The 21,001-nt window shown below is 49.7% G+C and overlaps 1 long non-coding RNA gene across 1 annotated transcript in view; it reads right to left on the bottom strand.

The window, feature by feature from the left end:
* Nucleotides 1–6,231: 6,231 nt before the first annotated feature.
* LOC145505728 (uncharacterized) overlaps nucleotides 6,232–21,001 on the bottom strand; it is a 20,561-nt gene continuing 5,791 nt past the window's right edge. Inside the window, exon 2 of the long non-coding RNA XR_014053240.1 lies at nucleotides 6,232–7,485. This is a non-coding gene — a long non-coding RNA (uncharacterized LOC145505728). The remainder of the gene's footprint in view (nucleotides 7,486–21,001) is intronic.

The following is a 21,001-nucleotide window of genomic DNA, read 5'->3' as shown; positions in this document are numbered from 1 at the left end:
GCAGGGGCATGAAGCCTCAAGAAAGATGAATTTGAACCAATGAACATTCCCCATTTCCACTGAAGACAGAGTGCATTTCACTTCAGTGGAAGGATCTAGACCAATCACCAGGAATAATAAAAAGTGACAATGCTGACAGCTAGCCTTTATTGCCAATTACCATGTCCTGGGCCCTCTACCAAGAGCCTTGCATGGATATCTCATTTAGCTTTCACAACAGTCCCCATCTTACACATGAAAAAAGCAGAAAGAACTACTGGCTGGTGCTTGGAATATGTTTTAATGGATGTATGATTTACATACCCAACAAAATGCACAACGCTGAAGTGTTCATTTCCACAAGTTTTGGCAACTGTATGCACACGTGTAATCACTGCCCCAAAGAGGAGCTCCAGGGGGACATGCTCCACCCTAGAAAGTTCCCTGGGGCCCCGCCTGTTCCAGCCCAGCACCTCCCCCACAGGTCTTGACCTTTATATTGTGAGAGCCTGATCGAGGTGATTTTAAGAAGCCTTTCTGTCATTTTTTTTTCAATTGAGACTTTATTTTTTGGCCATGCTGTCTGACACCTGAGACCTTTGTTCCCCAACCAGAGATCAAACCCAAGCCCCCAGCCTTGGAAGTGTGGAGTCTCAACCACTAGACCACCAGGAAGTCCTCTGTCATCATTTGATTGCATCTCTCCCTAAGGAGAAGCTGGGGCTGGTGGCCACTCCCAAGGCCCTTGGAGCATCACTGCCAATTATCACCCCCAAATCTGCAGAAACAGGCAGGAGAAAGCACCAGGAAGTGAACACCTTGGGATGGGGCCAGGCGGGCATGGCGCCCAGGTCCACGTCACCCTCAGGTCTGCAGAGCTCACAGAGCCCACCTGCCTTCAGGGATGAGGGCCCAGAAACTTCAACAGGCCCAGACTGCAGGCTGAGAAGAACCCAGAGCAATTTCTGGAACATGAGGGAATAAGGATGCCATTCCTTATTGGCCAAAAGTGCCCCTGAGTCTGGACAGTCGGGAGTCTTTATCGCCTTTTCCTGGGATCAGAGCACTGGCAGCAGCCCATCTCCGTACATGGAGGGTGGCTTGTATTTGGATGTTTCTCCAACTGTTCTGTCTCTTGGTCAAAATATCCCTGAAACTTAAGCAGACATAGTCCCTGAAGGTTAGCTATCCTCTGCTTCTTGGTGTCCAGCTGGCTACTTGCTATCACTCACCTTGATCACAAAGAGAATGTGGGGGCCTCAAAATGAGCCCCGCCCCCTGCTCCCCACCCACACCCACTCCCAGAGCATTGCCCACCATCCGCTGCCTCAGTTTGGAAGAAGAGGTGTCACAATGCAGGTGATTTTATGCCCTATTTGGGAAAGGAACACAATTGTCCCTGAAAAAGCAGCTGACGTCCGTGGGCTGGGACTCAATGGCAGGAGGAGCTGGCCTCCACGCTGGCCTTCCTGGCTCACAAAGCCTTCCTCTGAACCAAGTAGGAGACACATGTGAGCAGCAAAGCCACAAATAGCACAGGAGAGGGCGAGCCCTTTGTAGCTGGTGAATCGCCTGGCGGGGGTCCAGAGGCAGGAGAGAGGGATCAGGGTGTCTTGCTGGGAGGTTGAGGAGCCCAGAAGCACCCCATTTTCTATGCCGGCCACTCCCAACAGCCCTTTGGCTCCTCTCTGGCAAGTTCCAGGGGTGGCGATCCTGGAAGGAAGCCCCTATCCCTAATAACAGTCCTTTGGGGCACAGGGTGGAGGAGGAGTGGGGGGTAGGTCACCCTCTGACATCATTCCAGCAGGCTGGGCTGTTTGCAGCGGGGATTTTGGATGAGAACTCCCCTTGGAATTAATTCCAGAGTTTCGTAGGAAATCCGATGCGTGGAAGTCAGTGAGGTGCCCCTGGAGTCAGTCTTCCACCTGCCCTCCCCCAACCCTGTGGGCAGACACATCTGTGCTTATTCAGAAAAAGGAGGTGAAGTGCTGATGCCCCCTCCCAGGCAGAGACACGATGTGAGCCGACGGTTCCCTGCGCACCCTTCAAGGGGAGCCCCACAAAAATAAGGCCTCCTTTGGAGTTCCATTGGGCTTGCTGGGGGGCCTCCTTCAGCATGCTGGCACTCCCTGTTCTCCTCTGCACCCCCGACACCACCTGGTCAGCCCCAAAGACCAGATGACTGAATGGGAGGGAAAGAGGGAAAGGAGAATTGAGCCTATAAAAGCCCCAACGTGCATCAGTCCCTGTGCAGGCGTGGAGAGTGCCTTGTTCACATAGAAGCAGGTGCAGGGGGCCTGGTGCTTGGGCATCAGCACATGGTCCCTTGCCCTCAGGAGACCCCTCTTCCCACCCATCTGGGGTGCCCTGGGGCATCCCAGGTCTGGAGGGGCATGTAATTCAGGCCTGACCAATAAGCTCCAGCCACCCCCTGGCTCACACAAGGGATAGGACCCGGTCAGCGCCCAGTCAGCAGGGGCACTGGCACCTTCCCAGGTGCCTGGAACCTAAGAGGACCAGCCCTGATCTGGTGTCCAGCCCCCACATCCAACATGAGGTGAGGAGAACCAGAGACAGAGGCCAAGCCTAGGGTCTACAATTCCTCAACCTGCATCGCTTCCCAAGTGGCGCTAGTGGTAAAGAATTTGCCTGTCAAGGACGTAAGGGATGTGGGTTCGAACTCTGGATTGGGAAGATCCCATGGAGGAGGAAATGGCAACCCACTCCAGTGTTCTCGGACAGAGGAGCTTGGCAGGCTATAGTCCACAGGGTCACAAAGAGTCAGACACGACTGTGTGACTTAGAACACACATAGCCATCTCTTCTTACTTTGGGGCCAATTTGGGTGATTTCCCCTTTTCACCTGCAACCCAAAGGTAACCTGTGTTGCCTTCACTTTCAGACCAGGCAACTGGGGTTAAGTAACAGGGTCAAGTTCACACGGCTGCTTAGTTGCAGAGCTAAGCGTTTAACTCAGATCTGTGTGCATCTGCCTGAAATAAATTACACATTTCATCAACTCCAAGGCAACTCCTTGTGCAAACCACTAAGCAAGAATGGGAAATGCTGCCAATTGCATCTTAGCACAATGCTTTCTTATCACTTATCATTCGATTGTAGAATCCTTGAAAAAAAATTTCAGACTTAGAGTTTTTTTTAATTTATGAGCATAGCAAAAACATGGATGGGCTAGAGGAAGTCAAAGGAAGGTTTTGGGCCACAATCAGGACCCCTGTTCCTTCTTCACATGATCCCTGGGTGGCTGGTGGCTGGGGTCTCAGGCTCCTGGGATGGGAAAGAATGTGTTATACTCTGTTTGTATATGGTTCTGGGCAGCTTTCAGAGAACTTGCTCATCTTTCAACCATCCCATCTGATTCTGAAATTTTCAACGAGAACTATTTTTATCTGCATTTTACTGTGAGGGCCAGGGTTTCAGAAGTGTCACCAGGCCACATAGCTGGTAAGGGGCAGAGCCTGGATCCCAACTTGAGCTTTCTGGGTGCAGAGCAGAAGGGAGACATTCAGGTGGATAACAGAGTGTTAGAGGCTTTGAGATGCTATTTGTACAGTCACCTGTTGCCCAGGTCTTTGGGGGGGACACAAAAACATCCCCCTTTCCACCCAAGTTCTGAACTGTCACCTAAAAAAAAAAAATTGGAGCTGTGACTTTCAGGTTTACTTGGGGACTTACTGAGCTCTGAGGGATTGCTTCAGAGGTTGGAGGGAGGTTAGTATGTACGTGATTCTGGAGAAGAGGGTACATACCATCAAGCATACATCTCAGTAGAAAATTGCTGCTCATCACGAGGACCAGACAAAGTAGTTAATGATTTTAGTGCTTTTCTTGGTAAGTGTGTGTGAGTCACTTAGTTGTGTCCAACTCTTTGCAGCCCCATGGACTGTAGTCTACCAGGCTCTTCTGCCCATGGGGTTTCCCAGACAAGAATACTGGAGTGGGTTGCCATTTCCTACTCCAGGGGCTCTTCCTGACCCAGGGATCGAACCAGTATCTCTGCATCTCCTCCATTAGCAGGTGGATTCTTTATCACTAGTGCCACCTGGGAAGCCTTTTCTGAGTATTAGAAGATGCAAGAAATTGGGTTCATAAACTTTTCTCCTGAAAACATCTATCTGAAGGCTTGTTCTGCCCATTCTCTGGCCTCCTTCTTGATCTCTGCCCTGGACTCCTTTCAGAAGCTGTTGAAGATCGGTGATTGCAGTGGCTAATGATTCAATCCTTGTAGAAACAGATGACGAGGACATTTTATTGTCAGAATCAAATAGGAAATCAGACAAATAGGTCAATAGGTGGAGAACTCAAATCTCAGTATTGTTGGGAGTGGTTGGGGGTGAACTGAGTTGCAAAGCCAAGCAGGGGGAGCACAGCGGGGGCACCCTAACAGGAAGGCCTGGCTCGCTGCCTCTCCTGCTCTGGCAGAGGCCAGGGAGGAGGGACTGTCCATCAGCTCAGGACATCTCCAGTTCTGTCTGCCTCCAGTGGGCAGAGGTGGACCATGGGCTGCCCCCCAGCTGAAGTTTCACCCACTGCAGATGGAGGAGACAGGGCTCTGGATGCACGCCTCTCCCTCAAAGGGAAAGTCAGGGGTGGAGGGCGAGCACTCCACCCAACACCCTTGTCTGTCCCCTGGGGTGTCAGGGTTTCACCTGCAGAGAACCTCCCCTCTGCCTAGTGGGGAAATCTCACCAGCAGGCTTCCTGGTAACCCAGAGATGCACCCAGAGCCGCCAGGTTGTACAAGAGACAGTGCGGGGCGGGGGTGGGGGCTGGGCGCTGGACACAGTGCAGACCCCTCTCCTCCTGTGGACAGCTGGGGGCCTGCTGAGAACACATGCTGCAGGCCGATTTGGGTACAGACAAGAAGACAGAAGATGCCCCACATTTTAGGAAAAGGGAATTTCCTATGGTAATTGAGGCTTTTGTAAACAAGAGGGTGGTTGGGGCAGTGAGGTCTGGGAGAGATGGGGAGAAAGGCAACTAACCCCCAAGCCTGGAGGAGGGGAGCCAGGCCCCCAAGTGAGACCATAGCCATGGCTCTGGGGGTGGTTGGATGAGACCCCAAAGCCACTGCATCTGGGTGCCAAGATCACAGCTGATACTCCATGGCCATGCCACAGGTCTCATGATCCTCCTCTCTCTGGGCAACCCCAGCCACCCAAGAAGCAGGTTCCAGACTCACAGGAATGCAGGCAGTAACCTGGAAGCTGATGACCCAGCCCTCTGGCTGGATTGAGACATGAAGGATCTGAACCCTTAGGGATTGGGGGGGGGGGGTGTTCCACAATGGGGCTGGGAAGGAAGGAGAGAGGCACAGAGGACCCAGTGCAGACAGAAGGACCAAGGGATGTTTCATAAAGACAACAGTAAGATCCTCCCTTTCTGGAGGAATCCATGAGTCAAGGAGGCCGGGACCACAGCAGAGCAACTCACCAAGAGGAAGAGACTGCAAAGATGGCGGGCCGCCCAGGCAGGGGCCGAGAGCAGGTCAACTTTGAAGGGGCTGGAGCCTTCCCTTGCAGGAGAAGGGGGTGTGGTTATGTGCTGTGCTTTAATGGGAGGTTTTCCTGGGAACGGTGAGACTCTGATAGCACAGCCATCAGCAACGTGGCCTAAGGACAGAAACTTTTCACTCCAAGAAAATATGACATCACACACTCACCCTCAGTCACATTCTCAGAATCACCACATGGACCTCACCCAAATCCCCAGGGTGCTCTTCAGCCCCTACTGGGTGCTGTTCCTTGGACAGTCACCATTTCTACTCTTCTATCTCTGAAAACCCAACCATGTCATGCCTTCATGCATCAATCAGGATTCCAGAGAAACAGAACCAAAAAGATGTGTATAACATGGAGAGAGATTTAATCCATGGAGCTGGCTCACACAGTCACAGACACTGCAAGCCCAACACCTGCAGGCTGGAGATGCAGAAAGAGTTGCTGCTGAAGTTCAGGTCCAAAGCCCATCTGCTGCAGGACTCCCTCTTGCTGGAGGGATGGCAGCCTTTGGATCTATTCAGGCTGTTGCCTTATTGCACTCTATGGAGGGCACTCTGCTTCACTCAGAGACCACTGATTAAATGTTGATCTCTGTTGTGGTCCTTTAATGGACCAGAACTTGGGAGTACAGAGTCGACCGATATGAAAGTGAAAGAAGGAAGAAAAGAGGCTGAGCCTCCTGAAGGGGACAGAGAAAGAGAGAGAAATGAAGAAAGACACGGGGACCAGTGCTCTGGTGGAACAAAGGCATTTATTTAACATATTGTGGGCATACATACTCTCTTACAAGATAGCCCTTTTTAGCAGAGACAGGGATCAAAAATCTAACAAGTCATCCAGAAAGCCAGAGGCTAGAATCACTCTCATTAGAGGGGGTTGTAAAAGTTACTTTACATAACAGAAGGGAAGAGAGTTGTAAATGGCTGCTGTTCACCGTATGGAATTTCCATACGAATGAGATACATGAATTTCTATTATTCCCGAAAGCTGGCTTGCCAGCTCTCTGGCACCTGTATTCAGGTGCTGTTAAGGAACATAGAATTCATGCAAGACTGAAAACAGCACACAGGAAGCCTCCTGTTAAGTGTATCCTGACAACTCCCCCTGTTTTATTATATTTGTAAAAAAAGGTCCTGACCATATGAGTTTGTTAGTATCAACCAATCTCATAGAAAGGCAATGGTAAACAATAAATAAAGTCACCAAGACAAACACCAAAGTTACAGTTTCAGACCTGATGCTGTGAATAATATTTTGAAATCAACCTCGTGGGTTTAGCCCAGGTAATTAAACTACTAGTTGCTCGGCTAAAGTCTCTAGATTAGTGAAAGAAGGCAGACGTTTTAACAAGGAGTTCTTTTTGTACAAACAGTGAGGCATTATTATGTATGTTTCATAAATGAATTTTGACTTGTACCCAGTTGTAAGTACTATAATTAGATTGAACAGGAGTAACACAATATTGAGTAGAATCTCAATCACAATCAAAAGGGAATAATTTCTTAACAAGTATATAGTTAGCAATTAATACAGGTTACAGAAGGTAAAGTCTTATTAGCATGTCCTTGTAAAATGTCCGTTCCAAGTTTCAAGTTTTTAGGTGCTCGAACAGGTTTCCAGGTGTCTCGTAGTTTAGGCCCAATCTGTTTATTGATTTGAAGGTGAGGTGGGGAGATTTTTCTGTTAAGTCACTCAAGAAGTCCTTTGTCATGGTAATAAATTCTTTCCCTAAGGTTTTTGTAGTGTAACCATGGTTTACAATCTAAGCAAAGTTTGAAAGTCTTTTTTTGGGAGGCAGGGCGAAAGCCCAAGTTTGTCGGAATTCTGTTGGTCCCATGCACAAAGGAAGGACTTCATAACCTAGAGAAATGTTAATTAGTTTTTTCTTCTACTTCAGGGTGTGAGGGCCCTTTAATGCTCTAGGGAGAAGGCATATGTATAGGGTCGTTAGTAGAAACAATTGATCTTCTCTCCGTCCATTATATCACCTGTAGTAAGAAAGAGGGGTGGGTATGAATGATTAATTTGCCTCGGGCCAAGGGGTGGCACAAGCGACCAAGCTAAGCACGGCTAGGAAAATGTTTTCTGGATTCTGCGGCATTCCCTGGTGAGAGACCAAATTTTCAGCTCGATTAGTAAGAGTTTTTATTTGCCCCCAAGTGGGGAGGTTATAAGGTTGATGTCGCCGAGGGCGACGCTTCCTGGAGATCTTTAGAGCTGCCATGGCCCGTATTGGAATTTCTTCCTCCTGGGGTTTTTGTTGTTTTATCTCTGTTTTGGAGGCTGGGGGCCCCCTTGAGTCCAATTTTCCGAAGAGGAAGCTATGTGAGTTCATTGGATCCTTCTGGGGAGATACAAGAATACCCCTATCCCTGTAAGATTAGTTTCCAAGATGTCCATTGTTTTGTTAACCTGTCTTGGTGCCAGATGGGCAGAGGAAGAGAAGTGTCCTCAATTCCTCAAAATGTTTTTCTGCTCTAGTTATCTCCCTGTGGAAAATTTAAAAAATTTAAAACAAATAAAGCTGTCTTCTAGTAAAGTCTGCTTCAGATAGGGGAGACAGTACTGTTCCTGTGTATTCCCCCTTTTTTAATTTTTAGAGAACATACACTAATCACCCCTGTCTCCAGACAGGCCATAAGTTTTTCTGTACTTCTCGGAGTGTAACCTCGGGCTTATTGATTATTGGCCAATTGTTTAACTGTTTGACATCTTTAGAGGAGTTAATAAAAATGTAAGGTAAAAGAAATAATTGAGCCATTTTGTCTCCCTTTTTAAATTGCCATAAAATCTGGGATGACATCACAATTTGAATTTCTCTTCTATAATCTGAATCAATTACTCCAGGGTGAACAGTAATTCCTTTAGAAGTCAAAGTAGGGCAGCCAAGTAAAAGACCGAAAGTTTGTGGGGGCAGGGCTTCAAACAGTCTGGTATGCATTGGAGAGGGGACTGTTTGAGGGTTTGAGGGAAAAGATGGAATTTTTCCCTGGTTATTGTTGGAGGCGACCTGGGGGGTCCCCTGCTTGGAGTTTTTCAGAATAGGTTTCCCTTTAATGTCAAATTTAGATTTACAATCTTTGGCCCAATGCATTCTTCTACAGTAGCGAGGGCAGATTTTAGGGGGTTTATTATTAACCTTCTTAGAGCAATCCCTTTTTAAATGGCTTTTATCTCCACATGTAAAACATCTTTCATTTCTCTTTTTAAGGGCAGCAACCATTGTTTTAGCTAGCATTTGCATCTTTTGAGTTTCTGATCCTAGACTGCAGCAAGCCTTCAAATAATCTATAATAGTCCCTGCCTCCTAAATAGGAGCTATGGCTTTTTGGCATTCTTGATTTGTATTTTCATAAGCAAGTAGTTTCTCTAGTTGTCTTTTAGCTTTTTCTCCAGTTACAGTATGGGAAATAGCAGTTTGTAATCTAGCTAAAAATCAGCATACGTTTCATTAGGTCCTTGCAATATTTTAGTGTAGCTACCTGTAGGCTCCCCTTGAGGAGTAATTTGCTCCCAAGCCTTAAGGGCCACTGTTTTTACTTGTTCATGCAACAAAGGAGGGCACTGTACTCGAGAACGTGGGCCGTACATAGCCATAGTCTTCTTTATTTGTTGCATGGGATAAAAGTTAATAGCCTTATATTGAGGTATTATGTGCCCTTGAGCATCAGGATTTCTTAAAACTGGAAAAGCGGAAAAACCATTGGCTTCAGAGACCTGTGATTGTAAAGCCAGCAATTTAGAAAGCCTCTGTCATGAAGGAGAGTGGGCAGGTAGCAAATTTTTACAATTAAGAGTATGTGGTAAAAACTCATCATTGTTATTTAGAAAGGTGTTAATTTTAATGTCAAAAGGTGTTCTAGATGAGTCATTGCTAGAATCATTAGGTTCTAGCAAAGGAGAGGCTTTTAAATTTGCCCCTGTTGACAGACGGGGAGCGCTTGGAACAACCGAGGGAGGGTTTGTAAATATATTATGTTGTTCCAATTGGGCCTTTTGTAAGGTTTTGTCATTTAGTTTATGTTTATATAATAAGTGTTCTGCCAGTTGTTGAATATCAGGAGGGCCAGGATTACCTTGAAGTGGCAGAATCATAGTTTCAATAGGAGCCCATAAAGGCCAGAAATCTGTAGCAATGTTTTTTCCCTTTCTGGCAGCTCGTTTAGCATTCTTTTTGACCTGGTGCCAAATTTCTAAATCAATATCGCTTTCCTCAGGGAACCAAGGGTTACATTCAACCACTGTTTGAAGGCCAGTCTCTATTTCCTGGTGCAAAACTAAAAATCCCTGAGCTTCAAATAAGTGATAAAGTAAAAATAAGTGATAAAGTAAAATAAAAAAAAGTTTTTGGGCTTTCTCGCCGTTATATTTACGTCCTTAATATTTACCAGCCTCAATAGGCTCACCGTTATACCCATGTCTTTAGTACTTACCAGCTTCAATAAGCTTTCCGGGGTCACTCTGCCTGACCTGCCGTATCCCCAGTCCCTGTTCAGGCGCCAATTGTTGTGGTCCTTTAATGGACCAGAACTTGGGAGTACAGAGTCGACCGATAGGAAAGTGAAAGAAGGAAGAAAAGAGGCTGAGCCTCCTGAAGGGGACAGAAAGAGAGAGAGAGAGAAAAATGAAGAAAGACACGGGGACCAGTGCTCTAGTGGAACAAAGGCATTTATTTAACATATTGTGGGCGTATATATACTCTCTTACAAGATAGAGATAGCCCTTTTTAGCAGAGACAGAGATCAAAAATCTAACAAGTCATCCAGAAAGCCAGAGGCTAGAATCACTCTCATTAGAGGGGGGTGTAAAAGTTACTTTACGTAACAGAAGGGAAGAGAGTTGTAAATGGCTGCTGTTCACCGTATGGAATTTCCATACGAATGAGATACATGAATTTCTATTATTCCCGAAAGCTGGCTTGCCAGCTCTCTGGCACCTGTATTCAGGTGCTGTTAAGGAACATAGAATTCATGCAAGACTGAAAACAGCACACAGGAAGCCTCCTGTTAAGTGTATCCTGACAGATCTCATCCAGAAACACCCTCACAGAAACATCCAGAATAATGGCTGGCCCTGTGTCTGGGCACCGAGGCCCAGCCCCAGTGAGCATGAAGTGCACTGCTGCAGTTGGTCTTCAGGTGGCGCCTGGGTGTCTCCACCAGTTCTTTGTCACGGCTGGGAATGGGGTCACACATCCTGCAGTTTGAGCAGAGGTGGGACTTGGCTGCCCTTGTTTCTCCCTTATCCCCCAGTAGCATGGCTACCACCATGGATCAGAGCCACTCTGAGGACAAGCAGCTCCAGAACCCACAGGAGTGCCAAACCCAGCCAGTCTTTGCTGGTTCTCACACCCCTGCCACAGTCTCTGAGCTCATCCTCAGGCTGCTGGCTTCCATTGCAACAATGTTATTAACATTGCAGGGCCTCCCCAGTGCTCCCGTCCCCCATCCATCCTGTCTCCCATCACCCTCCGCACGATCTCACAATGCTGTGTAGCCTGCTTAGTTACGTAGATATTACTTATTTTCCATCTCCCTAGGCCCCAACCTTCACAAGGGCAGGCATTTGGAGCCAGTGGTGTCCCCAGCATTGTCCACATCAATGTCATGCACATAAAAGACACTAAGTATGGGCTGAATGCATGGATAATCCATATTTCAAAATCGATTTCAAACCTAAGCCTGTCTCACTGAGGCCCCAAACAATGACCTCGTGGTTTCTGTCTGCAGACCTCAACACTGACAGTTTTATGGCCAGTCCTTCCCTTGGTGTCATTTGTCACTGTCCCCAAATGCGCCTAGCAGCCCAAACAGCAGAAGCTGAGCTTGGATCACCTGGACCTCCTTGGGGGAGGTGTCTGGGCAGAGTGTCCAGTGAGGGAAGGGGTTTCTGAGCTACATCGAAAGGAGTCCAGCAAGAAGAGCAGTGGACAAGCCTCCATCCAAACCCACTGGGTAGTCCACACCCAGAAGCCCAACACCATGTTTCTTAAGGCTGCCAGCTCACCTGGGCCTTGGAGCTTGGAGGTCAGAGGTCAGGCCGAGTGAGCACAACTGAGGCCAGAGAGGATATCCTGCCAAACTTCAAAGAGATGAGGTGACTCCTTCACAACCTCCTGCTCTCCTGCCACCCCCTGGCCACTTCCCACAGGAAAAGGCCCACCTGGGGTCACTGGGGGGCCAGAAACAGTCTGAGGGTAGACGCGTGAACATGGTACCACAGAGGTCTGGCCACAAGAGAGGTCTGTTTCCCGGGGTTCAGGGCAAGTTTGCTGGGGGAGAGTCTGAAGCAAGGATAGAAATTCCTCCTCAACAGATACGTGTATATGTACGGCTGAATCCCTTCACTGCTCACCTGACACTAACACAACATTGTTAATCAGCTATGTGCTATGTTTGCCAGGCTCCTCCGTCCATGGGATTTTCCAGCCAAGAATACTGGAAGGGGTTATCATGCCGTTCTTCAGGGGCTCTTCCCAACCCAGGGATCAAACCGTATCCTGCACTGGCAGGTGGGTTCTTTACCACTAGCACCACCTGGGAGGCCTGACTCTACTCCAATACAAAATAAGAAGTTAAAAAAAAAAATTCTCCCTCAAGGAGAATGAAGAGCAGTGGCCGAGACAAGGAGTTAGACGCTACTGAGGCTCCGTAGATCCCCTATGTCTGCTCCTGAAGCTGAGCAGCCCCGTCTCTCCCTGCCCCGGGGTCACTTTTCAGCCCAGGGGGGACCAGGACACATAGCCAGGCAGGGGGGAACCCCGGTGAGAACTCAGGACAGGCCCATCCTGAGCAAGAGCCTGGCTGAGCTCTGAGCGCTGCCATCCCCTGGGGCGCTCATGGGAGCCAAGGAAACAAAAAGTTACCCAGGGGCTGCGTTTCAGATCTGTATGGAGAGGGCTCTGCTTCTGTGGGTGAGATGAGCTGCAGACCAGCTGCCTGGTCAAGATGACCTCAAAGGCCCAGAGAGAGTGGGCCCAGAGGCAGCTCTCCAACTCTCTGCTTTGTTTTGGTTCTGCTTGCTAACAGACACACGGGCTCCTGCCACCACCAGGGCCACAGTCTCCCTCTTGGGTCCCCATGACCAGCAGCAGCTCAGAACTGCACCCACAGGCTCAGGTCCAGGAGGAAGCCAGTGTCACGGGATGATCTGACAGTACATCCACATGTTCAGCTCCAAATCTGTTTCTGGGCCCAGATTAGCTGAAGACTCAGGGCCAAGTCTGGAGAAGACTCTTGAGAGTCCCTTGGACTGCAAGGAGATCAAACCAGTCAATCCTAAAGGAAGTCAACTCGATATTCATTGGAAGGACTGATGCTTCCGGTGGACCGAAGCTCCAGTACTTTGGCCACCTGATGTGAAGAGCTGACTCACTGGAAAAGACCCTGATGCTGGAAAAGATTGAAGGCATGAGGAGAAGGGGATGACAGAGGATGAGATGGTTGGATGGCATCACTGACTCAAAGGATATGAATTTGAGCAAGCTCCAGGAGATGGTGAAAGACAGGGAAGCCTGGCATGCTGCAGTCCAGCAAAAAGTCAGAGATGACTTAGGGACTGAAAGACAACAACAATGGGATCGAGGCATCAGGATACATCCTGGGAGGATGTCCGTAAACCCCTGAGGCAGAGTGCTTGTGATGACTGTCCTTCCAATCAAGACTGGCCTCTCCAGGGGGCTCGGAGGCACATGGCCCTGACACTCTGGGAACCCCTTAGCCCATCCTCTGTCCCCCAAACCTATCACCACAACAGTGTGAGTGGGCTGGGTTGGCGGCCTGGATGAGTGCCCCCAAGACGCAGAGGAAGGAAGAAGGTTTGGAGCAAGAGGAGAGAAAGGAAAATCTGGTGGAGAAAAGGAAATAAACAGTAGCTGGAGCAGCAAACAGGCCCAGAATCGAAGCCCTGGGGAAGTACAGCCACCCACAGGGAGAGCTGGCAGACATGCGTCAGGAGCCAGCCCGTCAGGGGCTCCGGGACTGGGAAGCGCCTGAGTCACCCTGAGTTCTGTTTTCCCTGCTGTGACCCAGGGATGTGGACCACCGGATCCCTGGGTGACCCCACAAAAGAGCAGGTGTTTCCAGAAGTCCAGGGGAGAGTGGGGCAGGGGAAGGAGGGACAGATGAAACTCCATCAGAGTCCTAAGTCCCTACGCACTGAGGCCGGAGGCAAGGAGCCCGGCTTGCCCACCAGATGGGATGGCCTGTGCTGGCGAACTCAGGCGAGGGCCTGAGCCCCCACCTCCACACAGGAAGGTCCCTGGGTAGCAAAGGTGCTTGAAAAGACCAGCAAAGGGGTCAGAGAAAAATAAATACCATCTGATATCACTTATAAGTAGAATGTAAAAAAAAAAGATACAAGTGAACTTATTTACAAAACAGACCCATAGACATAGAAGACAAATTTATGGTTAACAAAGGGGAAAGATGGAGGAGAGGGATAAATTAGGAGGTTGGGATAACAAACACATCCCTGTATCTAAAATAGATAACCAACAAGGATCTACTATATAGCACAGGGAACGCTACTCAATGTCCTGTTATAGCTCACAAGGGAAGAGAATTTGAAAAAGAATACATATAATATATATATGTATATAGTATATTATATATATATAACAGTATATATGTTATATATATATATATATACACTTTGCTATATATATATATATATTGCTGAATCACTTTGCTATATACTGGAAACTAACAATATAAGTCAACTATATTCAATAAAAATAAGTTTTAAAATTAAATTAAAAAGAAAGAGAATTTGATCAGTTAGGAGCTTGGGATTATCATATATACACACTATCATATATAAGATAGATAACCAATAAGGACCTACTGTATAGCATAGGGAACTGAATATTCTAATAATCTATATGGGAAAAGAATCCGAAAAAGAACAGATATATGTGCATAACTGAATCACTTTGCTGCACACCAGAAACTAACACAACGCTGTAAACCAACTCTACTTCAATGTTTTAAAAGTATATGAAAACAAAAGACCAGCCAAGGAGGGGGGCTGAGCCAGCCCCAGGCTGGAGGCAAAACTCCAGGCAGCAGAGAAACAGCACCCGCTTCACCAAGAAACCCCCACGAGGCACAGAACCTGCAGGGACCCCAAGGGAACTCACGTGACCGCTAGACCAGAGGCCAGGCCGGGTCACGGTGTCCTTGCAGGTGCTGCCCGGCAGGCCAGCTCCTCTCCTGACAGCCCCATGCTGGAAGCAGCTGCCGCTTCTTTTTAATTCATTTTTAATTCTCTCAACTCACTTCCTGGTGTTCTCCAAGGTGTTGGGAGCCTGAGAGGTGGAAAATGCACACTTTCTAAAGAAGTAGGGCTGCTCACTCTGCATCCAGCCTGCCAGAGGGGCCTGAAGGTTGTGAGAAAAACAGCCACTTTCTCTGCCCCACTTCCCTGCCCGCACCCACCGCCCTCCTAAGAGCAGGGCTGGCCCAGAGCCACCACCTCCACCTCCGTTCCCTGTCTCATCCTGCCCCCTGGTGTCGGGGACCCGAGACACTGAGACATCAGACTTGGTGGGTAAGGAGGCCCCGCTGCTCCCAGCGGCCCGCCCTCCCTCACCCCGCGCTCAGCACCCAGCCCCTCCCCGGGGACAGGTCCCTCCGCTGAAGAGCCCCAGGGGTTGGAGAAGTGGGGGCATCAGGCCCAGATTCTGCCCTAGGTCCTCCGTGCTCTGTGGTCTTGGGCAAGTCACATCCCATCTCTGGGCCTGTTTCCAGGTGTAAATGGGGCCTGGAGAGAAGCTGTCTCATGTAGGGTGTGAGAAGACGGGGAGGCAATCCTCGGAAGGGGCTTAGAGCTGTCCAGGCACCCGTGGACAGGCTCAGAAAACTTAGGAGCCTCACCAGACCCATCCCATCAGCACAGAGCTCAGGTGCCGGAACGTCCCCAATGTCAGCACAACTTGGTTATTCACTCAGTTGTTACAGGGGACCTGGCAGGGACCCCGCTCCTGTCCGGCACATCCCACCCAACCCGTGTCAGCTGCTGTTGCAGGTGGACACCCTATTCTCTGCAAAGCTGAAGCTCTCTTGCTGGTCAGAAGTTGGGGGGACCGTGTCTGCAGAGCTGGGGCACCCAGCCCCTACGATGCCTTCACCTCCATATCCCTGCCATCCCCATGAGACCTCCCCAGGATCTGAGGCCAAGACTCCGCTCGGCCTCCCTGCCCAACTCAGCACCCCAGCCCCAGCCTCAGGTGTGACGCTGCACACTGACCCCACAGATCAGTGTCCATGGCACAAATGCAGTCCAGGTGGGAAGGCTTGAGAGGTAGATAGGCACTCCCCGACCTGGACCACGGGGCCTCAGATGCTATTTCCAAGAGTCAGAGATACCTGACGCTGAGCATCCTGGCAGCAAAGTTTAAAAACCAATCGCTGGGAAACTCAAGCGGAAAAGATCACCGTTAGGACGGAGCTCCGGAGAAGGCAATGGCACCCCACTCCAGTACTCTTGCCTGGAAAATCCCATGGACGGAGGAGCCTGGTAGGCTACAGTCCATGGGGTCGCTAAGAATCGGACACGACTGAGTGACTTCACTTTCACTTTTCCCTTTCATGCACTGGAGAAGGAAATGGCAACCCACTCCAGTATTCTTGCCTGGAGAATCCTAGGGACGGCGGAGCCTGGTGGGCTGCCGTCTATGGGGTCGCACAGAGTCGGACACGACTGAAGCGACTTAGCAGCAGCAGCAGCAGCAGCAGCAGGATGGAGCTCTGCCCTGTGGGTGATGCAGAGCAACCACCAACTCAGGAGCCGCCGTACAAGGAACCATCAAAACTTTACTGACCTTAAAATACCTTATTTTAAATTCCAGGCAGAAAATGAAGAGCAGACAACCACATCTCTTTGGGGATATGGATAATTAACTTCTCAGCAGACAGGGGAGGCTGGCCTCTGGTCTGAATGAGCAGCTGGGGTCATTTTGGATCGGGCCAGAGAGAGGAGCCTCACTCCAGTCCCAGTGGCCGTGGGGAGGGTCAAGGCTGTACCAGGCAGCCTGGGGTCCCATTTTCATGGTCACGGCGAGATGACAGTTGTTGTCTTACAAATCACACCGCAGCCATCACTGGGTGCCCTCTGCAGCAGCACAAATATTAAAACATCATTTCTGCGAGCCTCGCTGCTGGAAGATTGCATCCTCGAAGAAATGGCATCAAAAAAAATTAGTAAATTAAAAATTATTCAAAAGAACATTTATCTCTCACTGAGAAATGGGTAGGGTGCCTCTTTTTCTTCCTGAGAGGAAAAATGTTCTATAAAACCTTTTCCTTTGATATCAGGTACATACAGACAATAGGCATTCATTCCAGGGAATTCAACAGAAATCAGGAAAAAAAGAGATAAGACATTTCCAACCAGCCTATTAAAGGAGGAGTTGCAGATCCACAGAGCAACATTTTATTTCATTTCCCCCCGCTCTGCCTGTGTGTGTTAAAGAATTTAATCTGGCCTTTGTCCCCCACTTCCAGGCAATCACTCCTAAGATATCTTGCCTGATAGGAGTGTCTTTGCTTTCCTGGGGGCCTCTGTTCACCCTTAATGGGCCAATAATGGGCTTCCCAGGTTGCGCTAGTGGTAAACAACCCACCTGCCAATGCAGGAGACATAAGAGACTCAGGATCAATCCCTGGGTTGGGAAGATCCCCTGGAGAAGGAAATGGCAACCCACTCCAGTATTCTTGCCTGGAGAATCCCCATGGAGAGAGGACCTTGGTGGGCTACAGTCCATGAGGTCACAAAGAGTCGGACATGACTGAAGTGACTGAGCACGCAATGTGATGTAGGGTGGGGAACAGCTCACCTGGAAGGCTCAGGGTGGGGCTGGCTGGGCCAGAAGGACCAACCTCGTGATTCAGGGTGGGGGTCAAGGGTATCAGTGAAGACTGAGGCCAATGATGTGTGAAATCAATCATCAATCAATAATCAGTTGATTGGAGGCCTACCTAGTAAGGGCATAGGACACTGAGGTGCAGGAGAGCACTCCACGGGGTGGGCACTCCCCCTCAGATATTTTCCCAGGACTCTGCCTGGGCATCTCCTCCTTTGGCTGATCTCAATCTGCATCCCTTCCCTAAAGAAATGAAACCAAATCCTGAGGATCATACCTCTCATGAGCTCTGTGATTCCTTCTGGAGAATCAGCAACTCAAGGTGGTCCTGGGGACCCCCAGCCTGCACCTGAATGAGGTCTTGCGTCCTTTGACTTTGGCTTCCCAGGTGGCGCTAGTGGTGAAGAATCCACCTGCCAATGCAGGAGCCATAAGAGACTTGGGTTCGATCCCTGAGTTGGGAAGATCTCCTGGAAAAGGGCATGGCAACCTATTCCAGTGTTCTTGCCTGGGAAATCCCATGAATAGAGGAGCCTGGCTGGGTAGAGTCCATGAGGTGGCAGAGTCAGACACGACTGATCATGCATACACACTGAACTCTCCAGGATGTGCCTGTGTGTGTGTGTGTGTGTGTGTGTGTGTGTGTGTGTGTGTGTGTGTGTATGTAAGGGGGGACAGAGATGAGTTTCTGTCCCAACCCGGATCTGATACAGATCTGCCTTCTGGAATACGGAAGTTAGCAATCCTGGGACTGGCAACTCCAACAGAAAAGATCATCCCCACCTTTTCACCTCTAAGCTCATGCCAACTGAATTAGCTTGAAACGTTCCCAGATTTCCAGATGGTTCAGTCATAAAAGACTCAATAAGGAACAAACCCTCTGAGCTGCTCCTTGTCCACGAGCCAGCACCCCACAAACTGAGACGTGTTCGGAGACCAGACAACAAAGCAGGTTCCCCCTTCCGTTTTGCACCCAGACTGAAAAGAGGGCTGGCTCGAGCCAGGAGGGGAGCCCACGCCTGGGTGAGATAGGTAAGACTGCAGAGAACCGGGCAGCCAGCCAGTCATGGCCGAGGCACCCCTGAGAAGCAAGGTTATATCCACGACATCGGCTCACACCTGCTAGCTGCTGAGCAGGAGCCACAGGTAACCCTGGCTGCACCACTTCAATCTGCGCACAGTAACACTTACCCGGCACTGAGCTGCCTCAGAATGCAGGGACCTGAATCTGCTCTGGATCCTTTGAAGCAGCATAATGGGGACGCCAGCACGGGCGGGGATGCGAGGAAGCAGATGCCGTTCAAGGACATGGGGATTCCTGCGGGCACAGGAGCCAGCTGGTGCAGGCAGGGCAGCCTGTGTCACTGTACTCCCTGTGCCCACGGATCAGGGAAGACCCCATTCGCCAGCGTGGGGTGGGGGCCCTTCCAGCATCCCTTAGGACCCCCACAGACTCATGCAGGTTATGTTTCTGTGAATTAATCCCCTCCCCTATCGAGACCTTTCTCCCTCTTTGAGTCTGGCCACCAGCCACTGGGATGGGGAAACAGACGAGGTCCCAGGGACCTTGCCTTGTTTCCAAGCTGCTGGCGCAAAATCTCCCTGCCCCACCCACAACACTGAAAGCAAACCTGCATATTCATGGCTTTTAAGTCTTTCCAGAGGCTGAGGGCATCTGGAAGGAAGGCTTCACAAACTGCAGTCCCGGGTCCCCCCACCCCATCCCAGGCGGGCACTCCCATTGCCCTGCTGCCCCTCAGAGGGCCTTCATCACCTTTCCCAACAGCAGGGGCTGGGGCAGCACCTTGAAACCTCTCTGCAGCCCAGGTGGAACTTGGTGGATCTGGATTCCGATGAAGTTTAGCTCCTTGAGACCTAGACTTGAGGTCAACTGTTTCCGGTGCTAACTGACTCCGTGTCCAACCAGAATGTGATGTCAGTGAGAACCACAGTCACCACCAGCCTCTCCTGGTGGCCTTCCCCATATCACGTCGGGAAGGCAGGGTCCCATGGTGCTTGGGCTGGGATGCAGGCAATGCCCAGAACTCAGCACCTTGCAAGCGTATTAACCCCACACTCAGCCCACACGCAACCGCAGAGCCAAGGAGGGAGAAAGCACTGAGCTAACGATGCAAATTCACACCTTTGGCAGCTATCCCTAACATGTCGCTGCTGCTGCTGCTGCTAAGTTGCTTCAGTCGTGTCTGACTCTGTGCAATCCAATAGATGGCAGCCCACCAGGCTCCCCTGTCCCTGAGAGTTTAGCCAAACGAGCTGAGGGCAATGGAAGACACCTGGGAGCGAAAGGCAGGAGAAAATCTGCAGCAAGAGACGAATTCACACTTTCCCTCCTGTCCTGAGCACCCCCATTAATGTGACCATGAGCCAAGGTCCACTACCCCCACCCTGGCCCAAGGGCCTGGAGCTCTCAGAATAGACCTTTTCTCTTCTGTGTCCTTCCTCCTGCTGGCCCAAAGGTCCTCATAAAACAGCACTTTTTCTGTCTCACTGGAAATTTAGCCTTTTCCAGGCTCTGCAAATCCCTGGGGTTTTACTCAAAGGACACGATCACTGTGATGCCCGTGCCAAGTAACAGCTTTGTCCCAACAGAGCCAACCAGAACTTCCAGGCCAAGACACAGTCCTAAACGTCCCATTTGGATTGTGGTTCTGTTAATACCCTCGGGGAGTGTGCTCCATGTGTTGTCAAGGCAAACAGGGATCACAGCGGTTCTCAAAGCAGCAGCCTGGTGGTATCTCTGCCCTGGCTTCCAGTGAACGTCTGGGGTTCCCCAAGATCCCAAGCCCTCAAGCTTCACGGGAACCCCCCCCCTTACATCTGTCAGTCGAGCTATGTGATGTAGACACAGCATTTCTTACGGCGCTGAAGCACGGTACACACACAGACCTCTGTAAATGTTGGATGAATGAAACAAATGGATACTGATGGCAGTTACAGTGCAACCAGAAGGCCTCTGGGCACCAGCCCTGGCTGATCCTGGTGAGTTTCTAGCCATTTGATATCGATGCAACTGGAGGCATCAGGAGGATTTTGCCTTATATACATTTACATCCTGACTACTTCCCAAGACGATTCAGAGCTCCTAGCAGTAAAAACAGAAACACAGTTAGATTTTTTTTTTAGAACACACACATGATTAATTGAAGATAAAAGACAGAAGCCCAGCATGGAAAGCCAAGTGAACAAGGAAAAACAAGATCAAGAAATTCTGAATAAGGACGCCTCCGAGTTTCCTATCAGGGAGGCAAAGAGAAGTGGGTAACAGCCGTGAGCTGGGGAGGGCACCCTCACACAGGTCTCTCCGTGGATCCTGAATTTGCTGAAATGTGGACTTGTGTAATACACCCACCGTTGACCCCTCTTCCCAGTAGTTTGTAGGGGATTTGAAGCAGAAAATGACCTATTATTCTCAAAGGCTTTAATGTCACAGACTATTTGATTAGCCTGCAAAGCAGCTGATGGAAGCTGCACTGATATTTAACTACCAGCGAGACCTTGTGGAGGGCAGCCCTGGGCTCCCACAGATCGTTGTTCAGTCGTTCAGTCATGTCCGACTCTTTGCAACCCTGCGGAGTGCAGCACACCAGGCTTTCCTGTCCTTCACCATCTCCCAGAGTTTG

The sequence above is a fragment of the Giraffa tippelskirchi genome, chromosome 5, assembly GCF_054371585.1.
Source record: "Giraffa tippelskirchi isolate mGirTip1 chromosome 5, T2T-mGirTip1v1.2.pri, whole genome shotgun sequence".
In the NCBI taxonomy this organism is placed as follows: Eukaryota; Metazoa; Chordata; class Mammalia; order Artiodactyla; family Giraffidae; genus Giraffa; species Giraffa tippelskirchi.
This window is presented reverse-complemented; position numbering and strand designations above follow the sequence as displayed.